Here is a 12252-nt window from a genome sequence, read left to right on the forward strand (position 1 = left end):
AGGTGCTAGGGTCTCTACAGACCACCCCATTCCATCCTCAGAAAACCCCTATTCATGGGACTATGCCCTTCAATCCTCACAAATGCTCTAAGGCAGTTACTATTACTATCTCATATTACTGAAAAAGTTTAGAGAATGGTTCACACAGCTAGCAAGGAGGAAAATCAGGGCTTCCATGGAAGTTCATTCACATCTATTCTAAAATCTGTGCTCATGACCATTACACTATACTGCTGCTCATCATCAGAGTTTCACAGTATGTCTCTCATTTCAGATTTCATAAAGACAACGTTATTGTTCCGCTGTCTGTGGTGAGGAGATCAAGAACAAGATGGAAGAGAAACTGAATTTAGAGGAACACTGAACACTGTGATCATCTGGAAAGAGAAGCAGGCAATGAGGTCTACAATGATTGTGGTGACTGCTGCTGATTCAAATCCTGCCAAGGGAGTCTGAAGAATAGCTTTTCTTCTTGGTTTGCTATAAACCTGGTTTCTAGACACTCACAGTGTGAATATTTTATAGGCCTTAAAATCCAACAGCATGAATTATTCAGAGATCTAAGTACTTCTGGAAAAGACATTTTACATACTTTATCTCAGGGAAGGCTTATTTGCCTTCTGACCTGTAAATCACATATAACAAGAATAAAATGTAGTAAGTACCATCAATTTTGGTCAAGATTTAAATCCAAAACCAAAGAAAAGGACAGGGAGCACACTTTTAAAGAGACTTTAATTTTATAGCTATATAATCTCCCCTGGTAATATCCTTGTTAACAACTTTTAGTTGTTCAAAATGTGGGTTATTTGGTGACTCCTCCCCTCTACTATTTCTCTATGCAGTTGATTCACAGACTGAAACAGCCAATCCCAGATCCATATACATCCAATCACCTGCCCGACATCCTCTGGCTGTTTCAAAGTCAACTCAAAATCAACATGTTGGGATCTGAGTTCATGTTCTCCTCCTCCAAACCCAATCCGCTTCTGGGATTCCCTACCAAGAATGAATCATCATTCACCCAGTTTTACAAGCCAGGAACCCAGGAGTCATCCCTACTATTTCTCTTTTCCCTCCCACAACCGATCCATCACCTGATTATGCCTCCTAACTTTGGTCTGTCTACCTCCACCACAGTGTCACCCGAGTACTGTCCCACTACCATGGCCTCCGGCCTGATCTAGCCACATCCACTCCTGCCCCCATCAATATGTCCTTCATACTGCAGCTGGGGTGACTTTTTTAAAAAAAGGCACAAATCTAGTACTGCCCTCCTGCTTAAAACCTTTAATTTCCCTCCCATTTATTTTAAGATAAAGACAAAACTCTAAAGTATGGCCCCAAAAAATAAATAAATAAATAAATAAATAAATAAATAAATAAATAAATAAATAAATAAATAAATAAAGTATGGCCCAGTCCTTACTGGCCCCAGGGTCCCTTTATAACACCCCCTTATAAAGAGAACCAATCATTCTCTTTCCTCCAGTCCTCCTGGTTTCTCTTGTAGTACCTCCTACTTGCTAAATCACCCCATCTAAAACCCACATCCCCTCTGTCCGACACCTCTCCATTCCCAGCTCACCTAGTTAACACCTGCCCACACTGCAAATGTCAGCTTAGTTATTACTTTTTCACTCCAATATCAGCTTTCCCTTTCTCAGTAAGTGTTTATTTACAACGTCTACTATGTGCTGGGTACTGGACACTTAATTAATATACATTAGTGAACGGACAGAAAGCCCTGGCTATGGGGAGCTGGGTGGGGGGAGGGAACCAGACACATAATTTTTAAATTTTAATCAGACACATAATTACCATGTTGCCTTGGGGGGAGGGGGAGAACGAGCAGAGTAAGGAGCAGTGGGCAAGAGTGAAAAAAAAAAAATACAGGGAAGAGTGGGGCCAGCCGAAATGTCAAAATTGCCAACCCCAAGAGTGGGCTCCATTGAGAAGGTCCTGGGTGGTTCAGTGGTTGAGTGTCTGCCTTTGGCTCAGGGCGTGATCCTGGGGTCCTGGGACCGAGTCCCACATCAGGCTCCCCACACGGGGCCTGCTTTCCCTTCTTCCTGTGTCTCTGCCTCTCTCTGCATCTCTCATGAATAAATAGATAAAATCTTTAAAAAGAGAGAGAGAAAGAGAGAGAGAAGGTACCAGCTGAGCAAAGACTTGAAGGGAGGGAGAGAGTCAGCCTGCTGGATGTCCGTCAGAGAGGATGGCAACAGGGCAAAGGCCTGAAGGCAGTGTCTGGGTATTGAGGCGTCACTATGGGGGCCAGGGTAGCCGGGGCAGCGGGGTGAGAGGGGAAGACTAAATCAGAGAGGTAAGAGAGGCAAGGAAGGATCCTTACAGAGCCCCGTAGACCATTGTGATGACTCTGGTTTTCACTGATTGAAATAGGGAGCCAGAAGAGAGTGCTGCGCAGAGGGACTTACTTTCCAAGGGATCCCTTAGGCTGCTGTGGGAGAACAGACTGGAAGGACTAAGAGGACAAAGAGAGAGATCAGCTCACAGGCTACTGAAATCTCTAAGTGAGAGGCGACACGGACTTTCATGACTTCCTAATCCCCCAGTATTGCATTATTAATCTCATTACTGGGTTAATATTCACCTCCCCCCACACAGGGGAGCTCCGTGAAGGACACTCTAAGTCCATTCTCACAGGCTGCGGCATTGCCAGAGCCTAGCACAGTGCCTGGTGCACATAGGCCAGGCACTCAGGCGGACCCCTAACTCTTCTAGCTTCCAAAGTGTGAAATGCATACATGTCTCCTTATCCTGTCATAAGAAAGGGTCAACTTTATGCCTAGGTTTACTGAAACTGATAATCTGTAAAAGCTGATAATAAAAAACATCATTTGGGGGCACCTGGGTGGCTCAGTGGTTGAGCGTCTACCCTTTGGCTCAGGTCATGATCCCGGGGTCTTGGGACAGAGTCCTCCATCAGGCTCCCCGTAGGCGCCTGCTTCTCCCTCTGCCTGTGTCTCTGCCTGTCTCTCTCTCTGCGTCTCTCGTGAATAAATAAATAGAATCTTTAAAAAAAAACAACCATCATTTGGGTGAGGGAAAGTAGTTCTGCTGCGACAATACATTCAAACATATGATTTCTTAAAATCATCCCCCTTGCCTTCCCAAGTCCATTTTCTGCCAGAATTTTCTCTCTAAAACTCAGACTGGGTCATGCCATTCACTCACAAACTTCCAACAGCTAGTGAGATAAATTCTGAAATGTACAGGGTACTTGAAATCTTTCCCTAACACAACTTTCTTATCTCCTGCTATCCTGACACTATCTCTAGCCACAGAGAAACAGAAAGCAGAAAGCAGCCAATACTTGCTCAAACTGCTGAACTGTATATATCTTATATTTATATTTCATGTTTATATTTATATATCTAACTTAGACATGAATATATTCAGATATTTCACATGTCTAATATAGATATGTATTACTAGGGACGCCTGGGTGGTCAGTGGGTTAAGCAACTGTCTTCAGTTCAGGTCATGATCCCAGGATACTGGGATCAAACCCAGTGTCAGGCTCCTTGCTCAGCAGGATGCCTGCTTCTCCCTCTGCCTACTGCTCCCCCAGTTTGTGTTCTCTCTCTGTCAAATAAAGATATAAAATATTTAAGAAAAAAATATGTATTACTATATTAGATACATAATATATAATAGTCAATGTATACTATATATCTGATATAATACATACATATATTATTTTAATATATATCTATAATATTAAATGCACACACACACACCCTTGGAATGCCCCTTTCATCTACTCTCTACAGGCAAACTTCAATTCAACCTTTAGGACACACATTGAACATTTCCCTCTCTAGGCGGAATTAGCATAAATGCTTTCACGAATTTTTGTTTTGCTCTAATAATAGCACATTATGTTGCGGAGCAACTACTTTGTGTGTATGCTTAAGAAAAAATATTCAAATAATGGCTAGAGAAAAAAAGAACACGAGGAGCCCTGCTTCTAGTACTGGCTCTGACATGCTTTAGCCTGTGACACTGGGCCATGAGACAAGTGGACTAAATCAGTGGTTTCCAAATACAGGTCCATGGAGCAGGGCCAAGCTAACTTCATAGTAACTTGGGAAATTAAAAGAAAAATAAAAAGTAATTGGGACCCCCTCCCCAAAGATTATAAAGTCAAGAGTAAGACCAAGTTATCTATTTTTTAAAACTTCCCAGGTTAGGGAGGCCTGGGTGGCTCAGCAGTTGAGCATCTGCCTTTGGCTAAGGTCGTGATCCCATGACCCTGGGATGGAGTCCCACATCAGGCTTCCTGCAGGGAGCCTGCTTCTCCTTCTGCTGTGTCTCTGCCCCTCTCTCTATGTGTCTCTCATGAATAAATAAATAAATAAAGCCTTAAAAAAAAAAAAAAACTTTCCAGGTTAAAAAAAAAAACAAAACACCAAACTTGCCACATAAACCATAGGAATCACCATCCCAAATTCACTCAAGAGTTCCTTCCATTGCTAAGTATCTAAGCATCACCATCTCTACTGCAGTGAAGCAGTCTCCAAGAGCAATATGAGCTGGAAACTTCGAGAGATTTTGTCATTAACTTCAGCTACGTCAAAACATACAATTTACAAACCAAGTGAAATGTGCAAAGCTTTACTGATTCTAGTTTGAAAAAATTTAAAGCAGTCTGGGCCACATGGGGAAATGTGAATACAGGTCAGACATTAAAAGATATTATAGCATTATTTTCTCAGGTGTGATAATGGTAGAATCGTGGTTATGTAAAGAGAATGACCTTATTTTTGGGAGACATATGCTTACATATTTAGGGGTTAAGTGTCAATGTCAGCAACATACTCTCACGTGGTTAAGAAAGAAAAAAAGAAAGTAAATACGGCAAAATGTTAAAATGTTGAATCTACTGTTGAACTGTTTCTATATGTTTACAATTTCCTGTAATAAAAAAGTTGAAAAAAATATGAAGGCTTAAATCATGAACTGCCACCTAAACTTAGATGACAGTTACATAATCCACGAGCTGCTCCAGTCGTGGCAAAATTGCACTCTGAGGCCATCTTTAGTTAGGCTCTCTGGCAAAATCCCTACTAAGGCATCTTTGCATCCTCTAGGATTGCTCAGTAAATGCCCTCCTCCCCAGTTCAGAGAAACTGGCTCCAGGGTCACAGGTTCCAACCCACACAGATGAAAGGGAACCCTCTTCACAAGCATTACTGGGCAAGCAAAGGTATTAAAATGAGTTCAGAAAAGGTCTATAGTAATAGTACTCCTAAAACCCTCGAAGGAAGCGGACCAATCACCATCTTCCAGCATTAACCACACAGAGGGCATTGGAAAAGTACAGGCTTTGAGGGTACTTAGCTGACTCAGTTGGTAGAGCATTCGACTCTTGATTTCAGGGTTGTGACTTCAAGACCCACATTGGGCACAGAGCTTACTTTAAATATGTCTATATATAGAAAAGTTCAGGCTTTGGAAGTAAGCACTGGCTCGGGCCCATTCCCACATCCAGCCTCCTCCCAGCTCTGCCTACTTGGTCAGCTCCATGTATCCATTCTACTCTTCAGGGAACAATTGCTAAGTACCAGCACTATCTGAGTTTTAAATCTCCCTAGGCTATAGTTTTCTGGTATGTAAACTGGGGTGATGACAGCAACCCCCCCCAAAAATGAGTTTTTTTTTAAAGATTCTATTTACTTATTTGACAGAGAGAGAGAGAGAGTCCACAAGCAGAGGGAGGAGCAGAGGGAGAGGCAGAAATAGATTCCTCACTGAGCAGGGAGCCGACGCGAGGCTTGATCCCAGGAGTCTGGGATCATGACCTGAACCAAAGGAAGATGCTTAACCGACTGAGCCACCCAGGCGCCCCAGAAAGTGAGAATAATAATAGCTGTGTCCAGCATGTGTGATCACTCAATACCATCAACTACTCCCTATCAAAAAGGTTCACATACATATAATTGCTTTGTAGCAACTACTCTGTTCTTGACAACAGTGCTATGACCCTTCAGTCTAAAAAAACTATTACTGCTTTAGGTAGAGACAGCAGATTGCACATAAGCTGCTCATTTTGCTCTCTCCTGAAGCTTCACTAAAACTACAAAAAAGGGAGTTTTTGAAAAGTCATAAACTGGAACACCTGGGTGGCTCAGTGGGTGAGCATCTGTCTTTGGCTCAGGTCCTGATCCCAGTGTCCTGGGATCAAGTCCCGTATCAGGCTCCCCTGCAGGGAGCCTGCTTATCCCTCTGCCTGTATCTCTACCTCTCTGTGTTCCTCATGAATAAATAAATTAAATTAAATTAAAAAGTCATAAACTCCTAATGATACAGAGAACAGAAGAGGAGACAACAGCAATGCAATTCTGAATGCTGGAAAGCAGGTGGGCAGTGGTGACTGAGTTAGCACACCCAAGCAAGCTGAAGTTCCAAGTCAGCAGTGGGGAGAGCTGAGAACCAACCCAGGAAAGACCAGGGGGAAACAGAAAATTAGAGGCAGGGGCAGGGGGCGCTTGGGTGGTTCAGGTGTCTGACTCGATTTCTGCTCAGGTCTCGATCTCAGGGTTGACAGGTGGAACCTGGAGTTGGGCTCCATGCTGAGCGTGAAGACTGCTGAGGATTCTCTTTCTGCCCCTCCCTGCTCCCTCTCTAAAAAAATAAAATATTGGATGCAGATAGCAATGGAGGAATATCTTCAAAATTCCGGAGGCAAATTATTTTCAACTGAAATTCTATTACCAGAGAAAGTATCAATCAAGTGTGAGTATAGAACCAAAACATATTCAGACAGGCAAGGTCTCTGAAACATGTGACTCTTCTTGTCAAGAAGTTACTAGCGTCTAAGTACCACTAGGGAGTATAACTAAAAAAAAAATTAAAAAAGAGAGAGAGAGAGAATACAGGATACAAATTTCCAGTTATAAATAAGTCTGGAGATGAAAAGTACAGCACAGGGAATAGCGTCGATAATATAACTCTGTATGGTGACAGGTGGTAGCTACATTTATTGTGGTGAGCCCTGAGTAATGTACAGAATTGTCAGACCACTATGTTGTGCCCCTGAACTAATGTAACATCGTATGTCATACTTCAATAATAAAAATATTTTTTTTTTAGGAGAGAGAGAATCTAGGGGCACCTGGGTGGCGCAGTGGTTGAGTGTCTGCCTTTGGCTCAAGGTGTGATCCTGGGGTCCTGGGATCGAGTCCCTACATTGGACTTTTTGCAAGGAGTCTGCTTCTCCCTCTGCCTAGGTCTCTGCTTCTCTCTGTGTCTCTCATGAGTAAAAGTAAAAGTAAAAATAAAAATAAAATAGAGAATCCAGGGTATAGGAAAGATCCAACCCAGGAGAGCTAAAGAGAATCCAGCTGTGCCCCAGACAAGGAGGCTAACCAGGCCAGATTGAAGTAGTGGTAACTTGAGACAGACATGCCCCAGCTGCTCTACCAGCCTTTTAACCTGAGGACTGAATGCCCCGAAACCTGGCCCAGATTCCTATCTGTACTCAGCTGGGCTTGGCTTGATCTTGATCATATGGTGATAAAGCTCCTGCTCGCCTTCCAAGCCCTGCAGCTGCACCAGCAGAGGACATTCACTTCCTTCACAGAAGGGTTCTGCTTTGACCGACCCTGCTAGCTGCAGGCTGGCCACGTGAGCTAAAAAGCAGAAAATACAAAATGCGAAGCAGCCTACCCTCTCATTTATGCTGTCCGTCCAGTACCGGCACACCTCGGAGATATTACAGATTTGGTCACAGACCGCAGCAATAAAGTGCATATCCTAGTAAAGTGAGTCAGAGGAATTTTTTTGTTTCCCAAGAGCTTATGAAAGTTATGTTTACACTATATTGTTGTCTACTGAGTGTTAACAGCACTGTGTCTAAAAAAAAAAAAAAAAAACGATGTACATACTTTAAAAATACTGCATTGCTAAAAATGTTCATCTGAGCTTTCAGCAAGTCATACGGATCACCATAACAAATATAATAATAAACAAGTTTGAAATATTGCAAAAATTACCAAAATGTGACACAGAGACAGGAAGCGAGTAAATGCTGTTGGAAAAATGGTGCTGATAGGCTTGCTCCCCACAGGGCTGCCACAAGCCTTCAATTTATTAAAAAACAGATAAATAAATAAGGCAGTATCAGCAAAGCACAGTAAGACAGTGTGCCTGTACGTGATCCACTCTAGAGCCTTCCAGAAGCCCTTACTGTGGTGAACCCCATTTCCTAGGACTCACTCATAACACTACCCACTAACTTCCTCAGAAAGGCCTCCTGTAAACAGTCAGGCAAGCTGAAGCCATTCTGTTCTGCTCATCTCTTCCTGGAAACCTCCATCCAATAGTGACAAAAACGTCCTTTCCTTACACCATCAGGTCTGTGCTTACAATTATGAAACAAAATTTTAATCTCAAATTTAGAAAGCTCTAGTATTTTCTAAGAAGCCTGTTTGGAGTTCAGCTGCACTCTGGGGGAAAAAATTAATAATTAATTAATTATAATGAACTATAATTAATAATAACTAATTATTAATTTAATGGAAAAGACACAGTTTATTAGTCCTGTAAGATTTAACTGTAGAAATTAATAAGGTGTTATGATTTTTCTAGCCTGGTAGAAAAGAGTAATTCCAAAGGCATGATGATTTTGCTGCTGTGTGGAACATTAACTGATTATATCTAACTCGGCAATTTTGTTCAGACATTCTTTTTCCTTGTGGACTACATATGTTCCTTAAATTATCTTAAAAAACCAGTTTTAACTGTAACAGTTAAAACTTTGCAACATGCTCATTATCTATTTGCATGAGAATTTTGTTTTAAAACTGTTCATTCAGGGGATCCCGGGGTGGCTTAGCAGTTTAGCACCGCCTTCAGCCTAGGGCCTGATCTTGGAGTCACCAGATCGAGTCCCACATCTGGCTCCCTGCATGGAACCTGCTTCTCCCTCTGCCTGTGTCTCTGCCTCTCTCTCTCTCTGTGTCTCTCATGAATAAATAAATTAAAAAAATCTAAAAAAAATAAAACTGTTCATTCAAAACCAAATACATTGGTAGGATGGGTATGTGTGTATGTGTCTGCTGTGTGTGTGCACTAATTATATGTGTAAATATATATGTATATGTGTATATTTGTGTATATATGTGTCAAGCTTATTTTATTTTATTTATTTATTTTTGTAAGGCTTATTTTATTTATTTTTTTTTCATTTTTTTTATATATTTTTTTTAATGATAGTCACAGAGAGAGAGAGAGAGAGAGAGAGAGAGAGAGAGAGGCAGAGACACAGGCAGAGGGAGAAGCAGGCTCCATGCACCGGGAGCCCGATGTGGGATTCGATCCCGGGTCTCCAGGATCGCGCCCTGGGTCAAAGGCAGGCGCCAAACCACTGCGCCACCCAGGGATCCCCCAATGTAAGGCTTATTTTAAAAAGCAAGAGAAAGATTAACAAATCAGAATAGAGGCCATACCTCAGAAGTAGGATGGGAATGTTTTCTTTTCTTTTTTTTTTTAAGATTTTATTTATTTATTCACGAGAGACACAGAGAGAGAGGCAGAGACACAGGCAGAGGGAGAAGCAGGTTCCATGCAGGAAGGTGCTTACCACAGGACAGAAAGTACACAAAGTTTGTTCACAGATCTCTTCCTGAAGGCCTTCTCTATTTATTTCTACCAAGCCAATCAAATGAATGAATATAACCTTAAAGTCAACACCAATTAAGTGGAAACAAAAATTTACCATTATTTAACCTGGTCTTCAAAATTTTCTTGATCCAGTATCCAGTCTCCAAACATAAAACATAAAACACAGATTCTAAGAAATGCATTTAGAACAAACTGAGCTACTGCCTTTAAATCATAAAATCTTTTAAGTTATAAAAACGATTCCTGGTGAAAAAGGCACTCAAATTATACCAAAGAACAACAATCTGTTTACGTTATCTACCTGAAACTTATCCTACCTACAATGGCAAAGGGATTTTCATGGCAACAAGACTTTTAACAGCTAAAATCCAGAAACAACCAAATGTCAGTCAGTAAAGGATCAACAAAATACATGAGAGCACATGTAAATAATGGTATAGGATGAAGCATTCTAAAAATGAGGTAGATCCACACACATACAGATACGGAACCATGTCTGATATTATAAGTCAACTGCCCAACAGCTATGGGATGGTCCCCTCCTAGGCAATGGATCTGAAGATATAAAGGATTGAAAGTGAACAAGGAATTCCCACTTTTTACCTGATACAGTTTGGTGTGCCGTTTGAACTTTTCACTTGGATTTTCTTCTGTCATGTCAAAAAAAAATTTAATAACCTAGATATATTACTGCTATCACTTAAAAGTAGCAAGTAAGGATAAACTTTTACCTTGGACTCCAGAAGTGAGTTCATTAAAGACAGAAGGGGAAGGCTGCGGTAATCCTAGTGGGCAGAGGATGGGGGCCCGGGCAGGCCGGGCGGGGCGGGGCAGGGCGGGCGTGTCTCCGGAAGAGGAAAGTCTCATTAAACCTGCTTTTCCTGCAGCATCAGTATTGGAGATAACTTTTGATTTTCGGTTTAAGAGCCGAGAGTCTTGCAACACTATTATTACCGTAAAAAAAATGTTTAACGTTTGTTCTACGTTTGACACCTAAGAGGATTTGAAACACGACAGAGGACAAATAAGAGACTTAAGAGGATGGACAAGAAGTGTGACCAGCCTGGGAGTAAGAGCCTTGGGAATTGTTAAGAAAAGGGAAAAATCACTGGGGGCACCTGCGTGGCTCAGTGGTTGAGCGTCTGCCTTTGGCTCAGGTCGTGATCCCGGGGTCCTGGGATCGAGTCCTGCTTCGGGCTCCCCAAGGGGCGCCTGCTTCTCTGTGTCTCTCGTGAATAAATAAATAAAATCTTAAAGAGAGAGAGAGAGAGAGAGAGAGAGAGAGAAGGGAAATCACGGTACCGGTGCACGAAGAGTTTGAGAGAAGAGGTGGGATACTCCGAGAAATCAATGCCTTTGGGAGGCATGATGGTGATCACACATTTACTCCAATCGGAGGTTTGACTCCCGTCCACAGACGGACAGACAGGCACACGCTCACCCGGCACAGTCGACCCCGTCATCGCGGCTTTGGCTTTATAAAGGTCACGTACTCGCATCGGAGATGAAGCATCTTTCCAGGGATTACCTCGGAAGCCAACGTATTGCTTAAAAACACCAAAAACGGTTTCCCCCAGCACAACTACCAGCGCTACGGGGCGGGGGGGGGGGGGAGGGCAATTCTCTGCGGCTACACCCTAAAAGGACACTCGACGCTCGAGGGTTAATTGTCAAAGGAATGCTGAGCCCCGGACATCGCCTCTTCCCCGCTCTGTACCGGCCTCTCCCAAGGGCCGAGCCGGGAAAGTCCAGGGATCGCCGACCACCTTCCCACCCTCGGCTGGGAGCAAACCCGAGGGGCGCCGAGGTACTGGGGGCCCGGACCCCCGCCCCCCCGCCCCCCCGCCCCCCCGGCGACGCGGCGGCTCCCCGCGCGGCGAGGCCTCGGTCGGCCCGGGGGCACGCGCGGGCGGCGGGGGGCGGGGGACCGGGGGGCGGGGGACCGGGGTCCGCGGGCCCGATCCGCCGGGCGGCGCCGGGCGCGGCACAGGGAGGCCGGGCGGGCGCCGCCGCACCGCGCAGGCCCGGCCGGCCGGGGGCGCCTCTCCGCGCGCGGACGACGGGCGCGACCCCCCCCGCCCCGCGCGCCGCGAGACCTGCCCACCGCACTCACCTGGCCGCCGCGACGCCCACGCCGCCCCCGAGCGCGCGCGTCCGCCGCGCCCCACCTCGGTGCCCGGGAGCCGGGAGCGGACGGCGCGCGCGAGGCGAGGGGCGCCGGCGGGGCGCGGCGCCGTGCGCACCGCGGCGACCAATCGGCACGCAGCAAGTGGCCGAGGGGGCGGGGCGGGGCGCCAGGGGGCGGGGCGGGGCGCCAGGGGGCGGGGCGGGGCGCCAGGGGGCGGGGCGGGGCGCCAGGGGGCGGGGCGGGGCGAGGGTTCCGGGAGCTGCCGGCTGCCCGCGCGCTGGGATTCGCGGCCGCGAAAACGTGATCCGGGGTGCTGCCGTCCTGCGGACCGCGGCTGGGGCGCGGCTCCCGCCGCTGGGTTTCTGCTCGCGGAGCTCAAGTGCAGCACCCGTGAAATCACGCGCTCGGAGGGCACCCAAGACCCAGAGGGCAGGCACTCTGCCTCCAGGCCCCGCGGCGTCGGCCGCTGAGCT

General features: G+C 45.3%; 1 protein-coding gene across 4 annotated transcripts in view; it reads right to left on the minus strand.

Moving 5' to 3' along the window:
- TMEM50B (transmembrane protein 50B) overlaps positions 1-11884 on the minus strand; it is a 36176-nt gene extending 24292 nt beyond the window's left edge. The window contains exon 1 of one of the 4 annotated variants that reach the window (XM_055313697.1): positions 11093-11143. The gene's annotated coding sequence lies outside the window, so the exon portion shown is untranslated. The other 3 variants (XM_055313695.1, XM_055313694.1, XM_055313696.1) reach the window with 3 other exon arrangements.
- Positions 11885-12252: the final 368 nt, after the last annotated feature.

This window comes from Nyctereutes procyonoides, unplaced genomic scaffold (assembly GCF_905146905.1).
Source record: "Nyctereutes procyonoides isolate TBG_1078 unplaced genomic scaffold, NYPRO_anot_genome, whole genome shotgun sequence".
Taxonomy (NCBI): domain Eukaryota; kingdom Metazoa; phylum Chordata; class Mammalia; order Carnivora; family Canidae; genus Nyctereutes; species Nyctereutes procyonoides.